This window comes from Plecotus auritus (assembly GCF_963455305.1).
Source record: "Plecotus auritus genome assembly, chromosome: 1".
NCBI classification, from domain to species: domain Eukaryota; kingdom Metazoa; phylum Chordata; class Mammalia; order Chiroptera; family Vespertilionidae; genus Plecotus; species Plecotus auritus.
In genome coordinates, this window is record NC_137770.1 from 62,478,735 (window position 1) to 62,496,576 (window position 17,842).

At 43.3% G+C, this 17,842-nt stretch overlaps 1 protein-coding gene across 1 annotated transcript in view; it reads right to left on the reverse strand.

Moving 5' to 3' along the window:
* Positions 1 to 5,677, reverse strand: part of TMOD3 (tropomodulin 3) — an 82,403-nt gene extending 76,726 nt beyond the window's left edge. The window contains exon 1 of the mRNA XM_080654441.1: positions 5,480 to 5,677. The gene's annotated coding sequence lies outside the window, so the exon portion shown is untranslated. The remainder of the gene's footprint in view (positions 1 to 5,479) is intronic.
* Between the last annotated feature and the right edge of the window lie 12,165 nt (positions 5,678 to 17,842).

Below are 17,842 nucleotides of genomic sequence, written 5' to 3' on the forward strand. Positions count from 1 at the left end.
GAAGAAGTGGCGTTAGAAGAAGTTTAAGTTTAAAAAATTTGGCTCTCAAAAGAAATTTCAATCATTGCACTGTTGATATTTGGCTCTGTTGACTAATGAGTTTGCCAACCACTGACCTAGGGTAAGGGCTGCCAGAATAGATGTCAGATTTATAATGTATATACTTGAAGGGCCTCCTTTTTTTTCACTGGTATGCATATATCAAGTAAATATTCTTTAACAATTCCTCATTAAAATGATAACCCCACACCCAGGAAATCAAAATATTTTGTTGGTTATAATTTCCATATGCAAATCCCTTACTCTATAATTATGATTAATAATATCCTGCTCAAAGAGCTTGCTCTATGCAATAGGCTAAGGAAATACCTACAAGTTTATATACATAACTATATACATACTAAATATATCCTATTAGACAATTGCTACTGTTTAAAAAACTTAACTAAAGGCACTAAGAATTGCCTTAAACACCAGAAAACACTTGAAATAAATTTAACTTGGCATCATGCTCTCCTTCACTCTAGCCCTCATTTTCTCACACACACTTCTGGAATTGTGTTCACGTGTAGGTACTTGTAGTGATATCAGTGCTTAGATATACCTCGATATGAAACTGTTTAATTGTAAAGGGTTATCTCTGTGCATCAGTTACCTCAGTTTGTAAGTTTGTCTTGGTGTGTTTGTGTTCCCTCTTTAGTGAGTGCATATAGGTGTTTGAGTATATGTACCGAGGGAGGGTATATCTTCACAGGTAAAAAAGTGTACACATCTGTGAAGGAACTTTGTCTGTATTTCAGTGATTCTCAAAACGAACTGTTAAGTGTATAAGAGCGAGAGATAGTCACAAAAGACTACATATTGTATGATTTCATTTATATGAAATGTCCAGAATAGGCAAATTAAAACCATAATGAGGTACATTTTACATCTTCTAGTGTGGCTAAAATAAAAAAGGCTGACAACACTAAAAATTGGTGACATTAAAAATGTGGAGGGAAAAAACCACAAAAACCCTGCTCAATGGGTTGGAGTATTGTCCCATACACGAACAGGTTTCAGGTTCAGTTCCCAGTCAGGGCACATGCCTAGGCTGGGATTTGATCCAAGGTCAGGGTGAGTACGGTTGACAACCAATTGATGTTCCTCTCTCACATAGATGTGATAAAAAAAAAAACCAACAAAACCACAGATACATAACACAGATAAATCTCAAAAACACTGTTACATGAAAGAAGCCAGACACAAAAAAGCACATACTACTGCACGATTCCATTTTTGTGAAGTCTATGACTAGGCAAAACCTACGGTGTTAGAAATGTGGAATCAAAGCGGTTGCCTTTGGAGAAGGGTGGGTGAAGGAAATGGTTGGAAAGGGATATGAGGGAACTTTCCATGGTGATAAAAATGTTTTCTAATTTGTCTTGGTAGAAGTTACATTGTATAAAATTATCAGAACTCCTTGAACTAGACACTCAAGATATGCTCATATTGCCTGCCCGGTGTGGCTCAGTGATTGAGCATCGACCTATCACAGTTCATTCCGAGTCAAGGCAAATGCCCGGGTTGCCCAGGCAGCCAGTCAATGATTCTCTCTCATCACTGATGTTTCTATCTCTCCCCCACTTCCTTCCTCTCTTAAATCAATAAAAATATATTAAAACAAAGATATGCACATCTTACTGAATGTTAATTATACCTCATAAAACATACAAAATAGGAATCTGCTTTAAGGCATAGGTTAAGGATGTTTCAAGTGAAATCTACATTACTACACATACATTTTCAATTTTGTGCCACTTTGGATTATTCACATCTCTATTCATTCATTATTATAAACAATCTAATGGATTACAGACATGTATTGGTAGATAGATATAAGTATATGTGTTCATGTTAATTTTTCATAAACAGCAAATCAAGTTTGATTTTTTAGGATTTCAATATGTGTACCAAATGGACTGTTACAAGTCCAATAGAATTTTCTGTTTTTCTAGATCATTTTCCTCTCAATACAATGTTATAGTTGTGATTTTAGAGGCTTGAGATAAAACTGAATGAGAATAAGGCATGTAAATCAAATGTCAGCAAGAAAGGTTGATGACAGAAAGACAATAGTGCTTTAGCCACTATAACAGCCTAGAGCAGGGGTCGGCAAACTCATTAGTCAACAGAGCCAAATATCAACAAGTACAATGATTGAAATTTCTCGAGAGCCGAAAACCGACTTCTGCGCATGGGCCACAAAGTTTCAATCGCTCTGTACATGCACGCCCGCACATGGTATTTTGTGGAAGAGCCACACTCAAGGGGCCAAAGAGCCGCATGTGGCTCGCGAGCCGCAGTTTGCTGACCACTGGCCTAGAGAATAATGCCCTCTTCAATTATTTTAATTAAGAGCCCATAATTTTAAATTTAAGGGGAACTGAAAAGAATGAAGACTGCCAGCTAATTTGATCTTTAAAAGTTGATAATACAGCCTAAATAGCAAGAGCAGTGTACTCCTGAAAACCTACTGAGATCTTTCCTCCTATTTTACTGGGTCCTCCTCTGTCTTCCTTTCTCTTCATCTTTCCCCTCCCTCTATCCAGGTTTATTTTTATCCCCACCACCTCTCACTCTTCCTATGATTTTACTCAGATCTAATCGATTGTCGTATATACCACGCTCACCTCAGGTTCCAAGGAAATAAAGTTACAAAATTATACTGTGTTCTATTGTAGATATGGAATATAAACTCACACAGTATACAGAGTATAGCCTGGGAAGAGAGAGATGACCAGTGAGTGGAAAAAAAGATGACTTCATTTGTTTCCCATCCCCACAACTGTAAAAGATCTCTCCTTCTGAACTCCTACCGCATGTTTTTATTCCCCACAGATGGCTCTTACAGCGCTCTGAACTATGAACAAGCACACATGCCTCATCTCAAAGAGAGTAGTTCCCAGACAAAAACCGTGTCTTAATTAATGTCTGTATTCGCCATGAGCCTAAGACAGTGCTTTGTACAAGATGGGGAAAGACACATGTTGAACCAGTGAATGATTGAATTAATGTGAATGAAAACAGTTGAAGGTGGAAGAGGATGAGAGAGGAGAAAACACTGAGGATTCTGCACAGAGAAAGGAGAAGGGAAGGAGAGAGAGTAGAAAAAAACTTGTGAAAACAATTACTTTTGTTAAAGTAAATAGTATTATTTTTAAAAATTGAGGGTTGGAAAAAGCAATTACTATACATCTGATATCACAGCTATCAGCTCCTATCTTTACTTCTTTAAAAAAAAATGTTCTTATTGATTTTTAGAGTGAGGAGAAGGGAGAGGGATAGAGAGGTAGAAACATCAATGGGAAAAGTAACTTCATCGATGGGCCGCCTCCTGCACGCCCCCTACTGGGAATGGAGCCGACAACCCCGGTGTGTGCCCTGAAGGGATGGAACCAGCAACCTCTTGGTTCTTGGGTTAACTCTCAAACGCTGAGCCACCGTGGCCGCACAGCACTATCTTTAAACTGTCACTATGAACACCTTAAAATATCTCCCAACCCTTGATATTCAGTGTGGTCTGACATGCAAGTTCTAGGGCCCCACTTCAAACATACAAGATCCTAAGATCCTGGATGATTTATGCGGGTTAATGTTTGAGAAGCACCACCCTACACCATTCAAGTCCTTTGACTTGTAGGGAACCTGTGTTTTGAGACTAGAAAAGTCTGATTAGAGTAATACCAATGATTGTAATGGAGTTTGACTTTACGTCTTAACTTTAGGTGAAGCTAATTACAAGAGTAATAGTGCCTGAAGGGTTTATGACAAAATTTTGGAATTAGTCATAAAAATATGATTAAAGGAAATTGAGCAGGTAAGTAACAGCCTCCAGAACTTATTTTTGTGCATTCATGCCTAGCACAGGGTTTGGAATGACACCTGTGGCCCATGTTTCCTGAATAAATAAAATAATGAATTTTTAAAAATCAGACATGTTTAGGGCAGGAATAATCTTAGGGTCATCTGGTCCAACAACCTCATTTTAAAGATGAGCAAGCTGTAAGTCCTGAGAGGTTCAAAAGTAAAAGTAAGCAAGCTGAGCCCTGGCCGGTTTGGCTCAGTGGATAGAGCGTCAGCCTGCGGACTGAAGGGTCGGCGGGTTCGATTCCGGTCAAAGGCACATGCCTGGGTCGCAGGCTCGATCCCCACTAGGGGGCGTGCAGGAGGCAGCCGATCCATGACTGTCTCTCATCAATGATGTTTTCCATCTCTCTCCCTCTCCCTTCCTCTCTGAAATCAATAGAACATATTTAAAAAAAAAATTAAGCAAGCTGAGAATTAGAACATACTGGATCTGACATTTTCAAAGGAGATTCTAAGTATTTATAATAAAATTAGGGGCTCTTAAAGAAGTGATAGGGTAAAAAGGTGCCTAGGACTAGGAAGAAGAGACTAGCACAAGTAAATCAGGCTGGACAAAACTATTTTTCTGAGCTTATTATTTTTTGACAGACCAATTAATTAATCAATTTAATTTGCCAAAAATCATCTAAAGGATTCTCAGAAAAAGAAACATGAGCTGCATGAAAATGTTACAAGCCAAGAGAGACCGCACATAACTAATTTAAATCTCACAGGCTTATTTCCTGTTCAAGTATGACCTCCTGCGATAAGCTTTACTGCAGTGTTCATTACCAGATGACTTTTGGTTTTAAGAGAAGCCAAGGGCAAGTTGGAAACGCGATTCTTAACTAAACATAAAACAAAACAAAAAAAGCAAAAACCTGCGACTGTTTCTCGTTTGTTTATAGTCAGAATGCAGGCCTGCAGAGGAAACATACCAACCTCCGTAGGCAAAAGTACAACGTCCTCAAAAGAAACCAATACATAAGCAAGCGACTTCACAGCCGGATCCAGCTGTGCTACAGGGGAGCCAGGAATTTATTCTAAGGCAGAGCAGAGATCAAACCAGCGAATGCAAGACAAGCCAGATTTTAATTTTAAAAAAGGGTGTGCCCTAAGGTGTTTTGTTTTTTGTTTTTTGTTTTTTCCTGTCCAACTTTCAACAAGCAGAAGCCTTTGAAGGAGTACTGGTGAGAAAACCCTTTTAAGATGATCGTCCCCCGAGCTACGCCTGGGTGGGGTGGAGGAGGCATGCGGCCGGGCGGGCGCCGCGAGCAGCGGCGGGAGGGGAGGGGTGGAGAGGGGGCCGGTCCCGAACCCGGGAAGGCCGGGCCCCCAAGTGATTCATCAGCTCAAGGTTCGCGCGCCTCCACCGCAGGCGCCACCCAGCGCGCCCAGAGCCCCCTCCCGGGCCCGGTCACCCCAAAGCAGCCCTCAGCGTCCCCTGCTCCCTGAGAGGGACCCGTGGGGAAGAAGACCCAGGCCGGCGGCTGGAAGAGCAGCAACCTCTCCCTCCTCAGCCACCATGGCCGGTGCGATTCCCTGCCCGCGCCCGCAGACGGACTTCCTGGAAAGCACCCTCTGGACTTACCTGACTGGCGCCTGCTGGGGCCACCGACTCCTTCACAGACCCGCGAGGACTACCGCAGCTCGGTTCCCAGCACCCGCCCGTCTGCCTATGTCTGCCTCCCAGGGAGTTGCCGGATCCGCCCGCCAGTAGCACCCCCAACTCGACGGCGCTGTCTGTGAGGCTGGTTCCCCCTCCGTCACCCACGCGCCTGCGCACTCCCAGGTCGCAGGGCACCTTGGGAGTTGTAGTTCGAGCGTACAGGGAGAAGCGCAGAACCCGGGCTTTACAATCTGCAAGACATTGAAAGCACCTGCGGATACCAAGCCTACCTCCAGCTTGGAACGACGCTCTCTACTCGTGGAAATATTTAACCTCGACCCTCTGGAGCTATGAGCAGCAGCTAGAGGCTCATTGGTATAGATTTCCTATTTACTTTGACTTTACTAAAGAGCACGCATGGCACGACTTGTATGTACCCTTGGAGTAGTTGATGCGAGACAGGGTATCGAGTCCTTTGAACTTGTTATGATAAATTGATAGGTAAACAAACAAAAGCTACGGCACAAGAGGGTTATAAATCAAGAGGATGTCATTTCAAGGGCATAGTGACCCTAGTGATTTCTTTAGGCCTGCAATCAAGGATGATGTCACAGCGATAGCAGTTTCGGCCCCATTCCTTCCTCCCATTTCTGCTTCAAGCTCCACAGCGAGAGGTGGAGCTGGGCTCATGAGGGAGAGCGCTCATCAAAGGAGGGGACTGGGACAGATGGGTAGTCTGGAGGGCAGAACGAAGAGAGTGGGAATATTTCAGAGGACAGTGGATGGCTGTCTTTTGTGCTTGGCTCTGAGGAGAGGGAACAGCGATGGCTTTCCATTCATTCATTTAGTCAATCGCTGGGAATTTTTCTGGCCTGCTCTTCAGGAGTAAACCATTCCTAGGAGTAATGCTCAGCTGTGATACACATCTTTCAAAAATGTAGCCATGAAGAGGACTGAAATGCCTCGGTGAGGTACATTCCAGCTACACCCAGTGTGGGAACCGACTAATGGCTAAACCTCTTCTGGCATCTACTTCTTCCACTCAGAGCAGGGAGTAGCCTAGGTAAACACCTTGGAATTTCATGCAACTGGTACCCACTAATCCCAGCAATAAAGATAACTGATGATTTGGCATTTTTAAGAAAAACCCCCTCCTAAAATTGCAAATACTCTTAGAAGACCATCAACAATAAATTGTATGGCTATTGCATCTTACTATCTATTGCATCTTGGTGTGAATCACTCTCAAATATTCTTGGAGATAACTTTCTGAGAGCAACTTCCTAAGGAGTTCAGGTTCAACAAATATTTATTGAGTACTTAATCCACACCAGGCAGTGTGCCAGCACTTCACTTATAATATGTATCCAATCCTCAAAATAACCCTAAAAAAAGTGTTAGCATCTTCTTTCCACATCTACAGATGAGAAAACTAAGAGCCAGACAATTTAAGTAATTTGCACAAGGTCACACAGCCAGTAATTGGAGATCTAGAAATAAAGCACAGGTATTCTGACTCACATACTAGCATGCTTTCCATGGTTAATCAGATTGACGTGTCTCCTAAACCTCATCAAATTCTTTTTTAAAAAAAATATATTTTATTGATTTTTTTACAGAGAGGAAGGGAGACAGATAGAGAGTTAGAAACATCGATCAGCTGCCTCCTGCACACCTCCCACTGGGGATGTGCCTGCAACCAAGGTACATGCCCCCGAATGGAATCGAACCCGGGACCCCTCAGTCCGCAGGCTGATACTCCATCCACTGAGCCAAACCAGCCAGGGCCTCATCAAATTCTTTAATGTAAAATAATCTGTGATCATGTCCTAATTACATGAAAAAAATTTCTCTACCACAGTCCAGAGAAACGGTACTCTGGAAGAAATTAATATCTGGGTTCATTTGATAGCTCTATTTTTCATTAAAAGTTAATATATAGGTATTCTTGCTTACCAGCAAGTCTCCCATGAATTCCTGCTACACCTCTGGGCCATCACTCCAAGGGAAACTGATAAAATGGAATTCCTGAACAAGCAGAGGACCGTGGCCATCAGATATGATTTATTTTAAGAAAGACTTTCCTCTGCAATATGGCTCATTTTGCTTTGCTTTTTAGGCAGAAATGGCTTTCAATTCATTGTCTGATTGAATTAATATACATAGTTCCTTCCTGACCTTCCAATATGGGGCTTAGGCATACATTAAATATATAATTTCCTTTAGTTACTTATATTTAGTTTTTCCTAACAAATATTTGAATTTTCTAAAATAATGTTATTTGGTGCTTGATTTTTCTCCTTCCTTCAGATAAATGTTATCATATTGTAATCACAAGGCTTATAAACATGAATCTCCTAAACCCATGTATATTCAATACCACATATGGGACCAGCGATGTTAAGAATAATGACCTATATAGCCCTAGCCCCGTGGTCGGCAAACTGCGGCTCGCGAGCCACATGCGGCTCTTTGGCCCCTTGAGTGTGGCTCTTCCACAAAATACCACGGCCTGGGCGAGTCTATTTTGAAGAAATGGCGTTAGAAGAAGTTTAAGTTTAAAAAATTTGGCTCTCAAAAGAAATTTCAATCGTTATACTGTTGATATTTGGCTCTGCTGACTAATGAGTTTGCCAACCACTGGGGCCTAGCCGGTTTGGTTCAGTGGATATAGCATATGCCTGCAGACTAAGGGGTCCCGGGTTCAATTCCAGTCAAGGACACGAACCTATGTTGCTGGCTCCTCCCAGGCCCAGGCCTTTGTAAGGGCTCATGCAGGAGGCAACCAATCAATGTGTCTCTCTCAAATCAACGTTTCTCTCTGTCTTTCCCTCTCTCTTCCACTCTCTCTAAAAATCAATGGAAAAGACTGAAAACCAAGATGGCGGCATAGGTAAACACCTAAACTGCTGCCTCGCACAACAATTTCAAAACTACAACTAAAAGACAGAACAGACACCATCCAGAACCACAGGAAAGCTGGCTGAGTGAAAATTCTACAACTAGAAGGAAAGAGAAAAGCTCACAGAGAATTGGAGGTACGGCAAAGGGGCTTTGTGCGTGCAGAGAGGAAGGGCGGCTGAGAGCCTGGCTGACTTTCTCTGGCGGAAGGGGGAAGGAAGCCTCTGACCGCACTGAACCCCAGTTCCGGGCGAACCCCTGGGGACCCACGCTCTTACGGGGGGAGTCTGGACTCTCGGGCGGAGACTCGAGCTGGGAAAGGCAGAAGTCTGAAGGCGCACGCGGGCCAGTGCGCACAAAGGCTGCGGAGGTTGCCACAGGCTTTCCCTAGTGGAAGGGAGTCAGAGGATCCTGACTGCACTGAGCCCCAGTTCTGACTGCACTGAACCCCAGTTCCAGGCGAGCCCCTGGGGACCCACGCTCTTGTGGGGGGAGTCTGGACTCTTGGGCGGAGACTCGGGAGCCGGGGAAGGCGGAGGACTGAAAGTGTGCACGCGCGCGCGTGCCAGTGCGCACAAAGGCTGCGGAGGTTGCCACAGGCTTTCCCCAGTGGAAGGGAGTCAGAGGCTCCTGACGGCACTGAGCCCCAGTTCTGACTGCAGTGAACCCCAGTTCCAGGCGAGCCCCTGGGGACCCACGCTCTTGTGGGGGGAGCCTGGACTCTCAGGCGGAGACTCGAGCTGGGGAAGGCGGAGGACTGAAAGCGCACATGCGCGCAAGGGCAAGGCTGACAGGAAGCCAAGACTGAGACTCCACCCCATCCAAGCTGAGCACAGAGGCTATTGCAATTTGGCAAGTCTAATCCTATAAGGCTGTCTCCAGCACCGAACTTCTCCCAGCATAGACACAGCTGATCCTTACAGCCAACTGGCCCGGAGGTCAATTCTTCCCAGTGATACCAACAACAATAAAGACTTAATTACAACAAGGCTGTACACACAGTCCACAAAGGGGTGCACCAAGAGTGTCCACCTCAGGTTAACTGGGGAAGCAGACCCACTGGGCCATATTGGAAACCTAGCACAAATATCTACCTTACCAACTCAGGGAATCAGTGAAAATGTGGGGTCAAAGAATCAGATCACAAACTAAAGAAATGGAGGAAAACAAACGACTGGATATAGAATTCAAAACCACGGTTATAAGACTTTTTAAGAATATCCTAGAAAAGGCCGATAAATATAACGAGACCCTCGAAGATATGAAAAAGGCCCAACTAGAAATTAAACATACACTGACTGAAATAAAAAATATTATACAGAGACCCAGAAACAGAATAGAGGAACACAAGAATCAAGTCAAAGAATTGAAATACAAAGAAGCAAAAAACACTCAACCGAAAAAGCAAAAAGCAAAAAAAAAAATCCAAAAAGTTGAAGATAATGTAAGAAGACTCTGGGACAACTTCAAGCGTACCAACATCAGAATTATGGGGGTGCCAGAAGAAGAGAGAGAGCAAGATACTGAAAACCTATTTGAAGAAATAATGACAGAAAACTTCCCCCACCTGGTGAAAGAAATAGACTTACAAGTCCAGGAAGCCCACAGAACCCCAAACAAAAGGAATCCAAAGAGGACCACACCAAGACACATCATAATTAAAATGCCAAGAGCAAAAGACAAAGAGAGAATATTAAAAGCAGCAAGAGAAAAACAGTTAATTACCTACAAGGGAGCACCCATACGACTGTCAGCTGACTTCTCAACAGAAACTATGCAGGCCAGACGGGAGTGGCAAGAAATTTTCAATGTGATGAATAGCAAGAACCTACAACCAAGATTACTCTACCCAGCAAAGCTGTCATTCAGAATTGAAGGGCAGATAAAGAGCTTCACAGATAAGAAAAAGCTAAAGGAGTTCATCACCACCAAACCAGTATTATATGAAATGCTGAAAGGTATTCTTAAAGAAGAGGAAGAAGAAAAAAGTAAAGAGAAAAATTATGAACAACAAATACATATCTATCAACAAGCGAACCTAAAAATCAAGTGAATTAAAAACCTGAGGAACAGAATAATCTGGTGAATATAATAGAATCAGGGGCATAGAAAGGGAGTGGACTGATAATTCTCAGGGGGAAAGGGGTATGGGGGGTTCATGAAGAGAATGGACAAAAATCATACACCTATGGATGAGGACAGTGGGGGGAGGTAAGGGCAGAAGGTGGGGTGGGAAATGGGTGGAGGGGAGCTATGGGGGGAAAAAGGAGAAATAATTGTAATAATCTGAATAAAGATTTATTTAAAAAAAAAAGAGAATTACTAATTGAAAAAAAAATAAATAAAAATAAAAATCAATGGAAAAATATCCTCAGGGGACGATTAACAAAAAACAAAAAAACAAAAATAATAACGACCTATGAACCATATGGTTGCATTTTGATTCCCGATCAGGGCACATGCAGGGGTTGCAGGCTCCATCCCCAGTAGGGGGCGTGCAGGAGGCAGCTGATAAATGATTCTCTCTCATCACTGATGTTTCTCTCTCTCCCTCTCCCTTCCTCTCTGAAATAAATAAAAATATATTTTTAAAAGAGAGAGCACGAGGAAGAAAAACATCAATAAGACAGAGAAACATCAATTGGCTGCCTCTTGCACAACCCCTGTTGGGGATTGAACCTGCAACCCTGGCATGTGCCCTGACTGGGAATCAAACCGCAACCTCCGGGTTCATAGGTTGACACTCAACTACTGAGCCACACCAGCCAGGGCTAGAATGGTCTTTTTAAAACAAATCAGATCATGTCACCCTCCTGCTCCAATCCACTCATAGCTTACCATTATATTTTGAAAAAAAATCCTTGCATGACTATTTTATTTCCTACCCCACTCTCTCACTCTGCTCCAGCCACACTGGCCTCCCTGAGGTTTCTCAAATCCTACTAAATGTATTCTGCCTCAAGGTTTTTGCACTACACAGGAGAATGCCTTTCTTCCCAAATACTCATGGCTCATGTCTTCATTTTAATATTTTGCTCACATGTCACTTTTAAAAGGCCTTACCTGGTCACTTTACCCAGTCTTTCTCCCCTTTCCTTACTTCTTGGGCTTCATAGCACTTGTCCCTCCTTAACATCATCTTGCTTATGTGCTTAGCATGAGCTCAAAAAGGACTATACCTACCATCTGCAACAGTGCCTGACATACAGTAGGTATTAAATAAATGTTTGTAAATAAATATTGAATTCTTCCCCCTGCCTCCTGTTCTCATTTTGGGAAACAAAACCAGAGAGTTTGCCAGTAAATGCCTGCCAGTGACCTGGTGCAGATCTAAACACCAGCTATGAGAGCATTGGCTCCGCAGGATAAGACACAGTGGAACTCACCCTGAAATGGGGACAGACTTCTTTTTTTAAAGGACTGTACTTCATGGGTTGCCATTATTAGCTTATGGTTAGAAAAACACAGTTCTTGAAGAGGAAAATAAAAGGAAAACCTGAACATTATATTTACACAAATAAGTGAAAAGGTAAATTAACTAAATTCTAGAGGAAAGGACAACCCTCCCCATTGCCATGTGACCTGCAGGCTTGGCTATGATCTGGTAATGGGGTTTTTCTTCTTTCTTCACACAAATGTTGCCCTATTGTACTCACAAAGCTTACAAACACGAATCTTGCTTAGGCCAACGAAATGTGGGCGGAAGTGACTACATGACAGCTGTGAGTAGGAGCTTTTTTATTATTATTATTGGTTTCTTACAGAGAGGAAAGGGAGAGGATAGATAGTTAGAAACATCGATGAGAGAGAAACATCGATCAGCTGCCTCCTGCACACCTCCCACTGGGGATGTGCCTGCAACCCAGGTAAATGCCCTTGGCTGGAATCGAACCCAGGACCCTTCAGTCCGCAGGCCGACGCTCTATCCACTGAGCCAAACCAATCAGGGCAGTAGGAGCTTTTAAGGGTCCTTGTGTTTCTTACTTGTGTGCTTACTCTCTCTCTTCACCAAGAGAATGTCATGAACCACACAGAGGATGGTCCTTCATGGGTCCCAGAATGAGAAGTCATGTGGATCAGAGCCTCCACCAAACAAAGGTGCTGACATATAATGTGAGCAAGAAGTAAACTGAGATTTAGGTTTGTTTTGACTAGACTGACCTAGCAAAAGCTGAATGCTGCATTGCCTATTCAGCGAAAGGTGATCCTAGGAAACAGAAGTGGTATGGCACCACTCCCCCACGCATTTAATCCCACTTCAAGTGATGTAAAAGTTTAAGTTCAACATACTAAAGAGAACAAATCTGAGACTGTTAGGTAAAATATTTGAGTAAGGGACAGAGCTCTGTTAGTTTTCAGGGTTGGGTTAGAAGGAAAGTGATAAAACAACACTGGAATTCTACTGAATGTATTACAAGCCCTAATTAGTGTTATCTTTAAACTTGCAGCCAGAAGAACTCATAAAGCAATGTCACACTGAATCATCATATGCAAACTAGTGCCAGAAGCAACTTTCTTGTTATCAAAGGGTTCCTTTAGGAAATAGTTTCCTTAATATGCTTAAGTATTTTTTTAAAATGTATTTTATAGGAGAGCTGAGAATATTTCAGCTAAAGACACGAACTTGAAACAAAGGTGTAAGGATTTCATTCTGGAAGATTGGAGTTAATTAAAGCAGTGGGAGGTAGGAATCAGAAGATAAACACCATGGCGGGGCACACAATTTCATACAAAAGAATTTGAGCAAACAGGAGGGAGACCAATCCTATGCATTGAGTGTCTGTCCCCTGGTGGTCAGTGTGCATCATAGAGACTGGTCGACTGGTTGTTCAGTCGCTTAGGCTTTTATATATATAGACTAGAGGCCCGGTGCACAAAATTCGTGTACGGGGGTGTGTCCCTCAGCCAAGCCTGCACCCTCTCCAATCTGGGACCCCTTGAGGGATGTCTGACTGCCCTCTCACAATCCAGGACTGCTGGCTCCCAACTGCTCACCTGCCTGCCTTCCTGATTGCCTCTAACCACTTCTGCCTGCCAGCCTGATCATCCCCTAACCCAGGGGCGGGCAAACTTTTTGACTCGAGGGCCACAATGGGTTCTTAAACTGGACCGGAGGGCCGGAACAAAAGCATGGATGGAGTGTTTGTGTGAACTAATATAAATTCAAAGTAAAGGAGCGGAGGGGAGAGCAAGAGAACCCTCCGCTCTTTTGGCTCCGCAGGCCGGATAGAACAGCCGAACGGGCCGGATCCGGCCCGCGGGACGTAGTTTGCCCAGGGCTGCCCTAACCACTCCCCTGCCAGCCTGATTGATGCCTAACTGCTCCCCTGCCAGCCAGATTGCCCCTAACTGCCCTCCCCTGCAGGCCTGGTCCCCCCAACTGCTCTCTCCTGCAGGCCTGGTCCCCCCCAACTGCTCTCCCCTGCAGGCCTGGGTCCCCCCTAACTGCCTTTCCCTGCAGGACCAGTCACCCCCAACTTCCCTCCTCTGCCGTCCTGGTCACCCCTAATTGCCCTCCTCTTCAGGCTTGATCGCCCCCCAACTGCCCTCCCTTGCAGGCCTGGTCCCTCCCAATTGCCCTCCCCTGCTGGCCATCTTGTGGCGGCCATCTTGTGCCCACATGGGGGCACCCATCTTGTGTGTTGGAGTGATGGTCAATTTGCTTATTACTCTTTTATTAGATAGGAGGATAGAGGCCTGGTGCACAGGTGGGGGCCAGCTGGTTTGCCCTGAAGGGTGTCAAGGGTCAGGGTGGGGGTTTCCTTTGGGGCATGGGGCAGCCTGGGTGAGGGGCCTGTGTTGGTTTGCAGGCTGGCCACGACCCCTGGTGACCCAAGCGGAGGCCGTGGTATCTGGGGTTTATTTATCTTCTATAACTGAAACTTTGTAGCCTTGAGCGGAGCCAAGCCTTCTGCTTGCTCTGTGGCTGCAGCCATTTTTGTTGGGATTTATTTATTTTCTATAATTGAAACTTTGTAGCCTTGAGTGGAGGCCTAGGCTGGCCAGGGTGTGTGGAAAGCTTAGCTTCCTCCAGCGCCGGGGGCAACTCAAGCCTCCTGCTCTCTCCAGCTCCGTGTGCCGCCATTTTTGTTGGGATTTATTTATCTTCTATAATTGAAACTTTGTAGCCTTGAGTAGAGGCCTAGGCCGGCCAGGGTGTGCAGAAAGCTTGGCTTCCTCCATTGCCGGGGAAACACTTGCTAGATTTTGTGAGCATCTGCTCATACTCCCTGAGTGGTAGGACAGGGAAGTGGGTTAGCAGCTGGGGCAGAGAGGGTGGGGGGCACCATTTCATATAGCACAGAGAAAGGCTGAATGATTAAACCGAAAGGAGGTGGTCCATAGCAGAGTCAACTCTAACCTCAGCAGACCCATGCCAGGCTGCCAAATCCAAAGGAGGGCACCCAGAAAGCAGAGCAAGTACAAACACGTTGAGACATCAGGGAAGCTGCGAGGAGCAGAGCGGAATGAGAGGGTGGGTCAGGAGTAACTCCTGAGTCAGCTGTCTTGTTTATATTCAATTCTTGGAATGACAGGGGAGGGCCTGTCTGCCAGATGGAAACACAAAACTGAGTAAGATCAGTCCTGCTTAAATTCCTGACATTGTCAGCATAAAATGGAAAACTTTGTTGGCATTAAGATCCATGGATATTTATTTAGGTTAGTATTTAGGATAGAAATACCTAAGTGCCTTTTGTATGCCAAGTACTGTTCGAAGTGTTTTATACATTCATCCTCATGACAGTACCACTGTGAAGTATGATCATGATTCCTAGTCTACAGGTGAAGAAACTGAGGCTAGGTAATTTGCAGAAATTCAACAACTAACAGAAGTGAGATATGAACTAGGCAAGTATGACCCCAAAGTTCACACTTGTAACTCCTATTCATTATGGCCCCATCGATGGAAAGAGAATCCTTTAAATAAAAGCAATTACTATACTGCCTTGTCCATGATAAGGTATGAAACAGCAAATAGAAACTAGAATAGGTCTTATTTGCTCCTTCTTGGACCTTGTCATCAGTTTAAGTGACAAAGAATTAAGCAGAGTTCAGCAGAAGGGCAGGATGAGTAGTAGGCTTTCTTGTTTTTCCAGGGCAAAACTTGATAGGTAACTTTATGATTTTTATCCCAGCATAGGTTTAAAACGGTAAGTCCAAAGTTAATATAAAAAATTCAACGTGAAACAGTTAACCCGTTTGGGTTGTCTGTATTCTTGCTCCCATTTATACTAATAAATATTAACTGTTTAGTTGAATATGTACATTTCTGTTATAATGAGTTCTCCTTTCTCCCTCTGGCTACTTCTGGTTGTCTCTCTACTCCTTATCTCCATAATGAGGGTACTTTATAGTTCTTTCTGCAAATGGATTCATCTAACACGGTGCCAACTATTTATTTTTAAAGAGATAATGTGTCTAAAATTTAACCAGATTCAATCAGTCTTTATTTTCATTTTAAAAGGAAAGTTTATTCATTTCTAATGTTCTGTACACATTTTCACTTGGAAATTTCATTTCAGACACAAATAAATAGATTTTATCTTTCAAAGCAAAACGATCTTCATTAATTAAAACAGTATACATTTACGTTAGCATTAAGTCTGGCTGGCAAATTCACAAGGGTCAAACATGGCACCTACTTGTGCCAACTGGGATCAGGGTAAAAGTATTTTGCGCTTCATTACATTTTGCTTTATCACACATTTAATTCTCTCACAATGTTCAATTTCACATTTAAAAAGCAAATTAGTTATTAATTCCCTAATATAATAAATGTCCACATTTGATTGAAAACTTACAACATAAAAAAATAAAACAAGATTTTTCAACAACTGCTTAGCCAAATAAATGTTGCCAATATAAGTTTAAACAGTTTACAAAGTATTATTTCCTTTGTTCTCTTTCAAAACAATACAGGTACACATAAAGTCCACATTACAGGCATCTAAACTGGTAAGATATTATAGATTGGTGGCATGCAAGTATTGTACATTTTTAAATATATTTTATTGATTTTTTACAGAGAGGAAGGGAAAGGGATAGAGAGTTAGAAACATCGATGGGAGAGAAACATTGATCAGCTGCCTCCCGCACACCTCCCACCGGGTAGGTGCCCGCAACCAAGGTACATGCCCTTGACCGGAATCGAACCTGGGACCCTTCAGTCCGCAGGCCAACATTCTATCCACTGAGCCAAACCGGTTAGGGCATATTGTACATTTTTAAGTGCAATGAAAAATGCTTATTTGTTTCCCTCGAATGGATGAAACAAAATTAAGATAAAGGTTTAATTAAAATATAAATATTCCATGTGGAGTTGTATTAAAAAAAAACAAAGTGGCAGAGATAGAAATTTTAGGTCAGTACAATTTCTTTCTTAACTAAGGATTGTCACTGGCAATGTTTACTACTAAAATAAAATTTCTTAACATGCACCTTTTTTCTATCCATTTCATTCCACATATGGCCAATTCCTATCTATCCACAGGGAACATTTTAATCCTGGCCCAGCTTCTCTCAATGGCACAGTGTACTTCTGATCAGCTTCTCTGTTATCCAGTCAACATATGTTCAGACACACATGCACGTGCACACACACACGCACGTGTGCACACACACACACTTTAAATGAAAGCCTATAAAAAACATGCTGTTAACTGTGTCCATTTCCTCCTTTGCATTTCCCCCTTTCCTCCACCGATTTTGAGGAGAAAATATTATAAATGTTAAAATATCCTTTCAGAAAAGGCTGTTCCTTGAGAACTACTCTGAAGACAGTAAAAACTGCCGAGGAGGAACAGACAACTGTCTGTCTGTCGGTGGCAAGTTCAGACCTCTTCCTCTGAACAGTGCCTTGTGAAGAGGGATGAAACTGCAATGGGAACAGGTTAGAATCCCAAGATTCAGGAGCTGGAAGGGACCTTAGACAGCATCTGATCTGCTCACTTCGTTTTCCAGATGAAATGAAGTCAAGATAGGTGGAAAGTCTTGCCCAAAGTCACACACAACTGATATCCTAATCGGCATTGTTTTCCAAAAATACATGGTGACAAATGGAGCATTTTTACTTATTTATTTTTTGGAGCTGGAGGACAATTCAAGCAACATTTATTAAGCACCTATTTTGTACAAGGCACCTTACTAGATGTTACTAAAGGTACAAAGATTGATGAGAGTCCCTGTCTCCAAGTGCTTGTGAAAGTCCTGTGAGGCTAGGTTTCAAGATCCTTCTTAGCAGAAAATAATACTGGCCAGGGCTAAGGTTGCTGGTGATAACAAGGCAGCTGCTGCCCAGGAGAGCTGATGTCACCAGTGATACTGTCTTCCCTTCACTGCCAGAGCTCAGCCCGTTACACAGCTGCCGGAGCCCCACGGACAGTCTTCTCCTAGCCCCCTAGTCACATCTCAGGCCACAGCCTGCCCCACCTTGAATGGTGACAG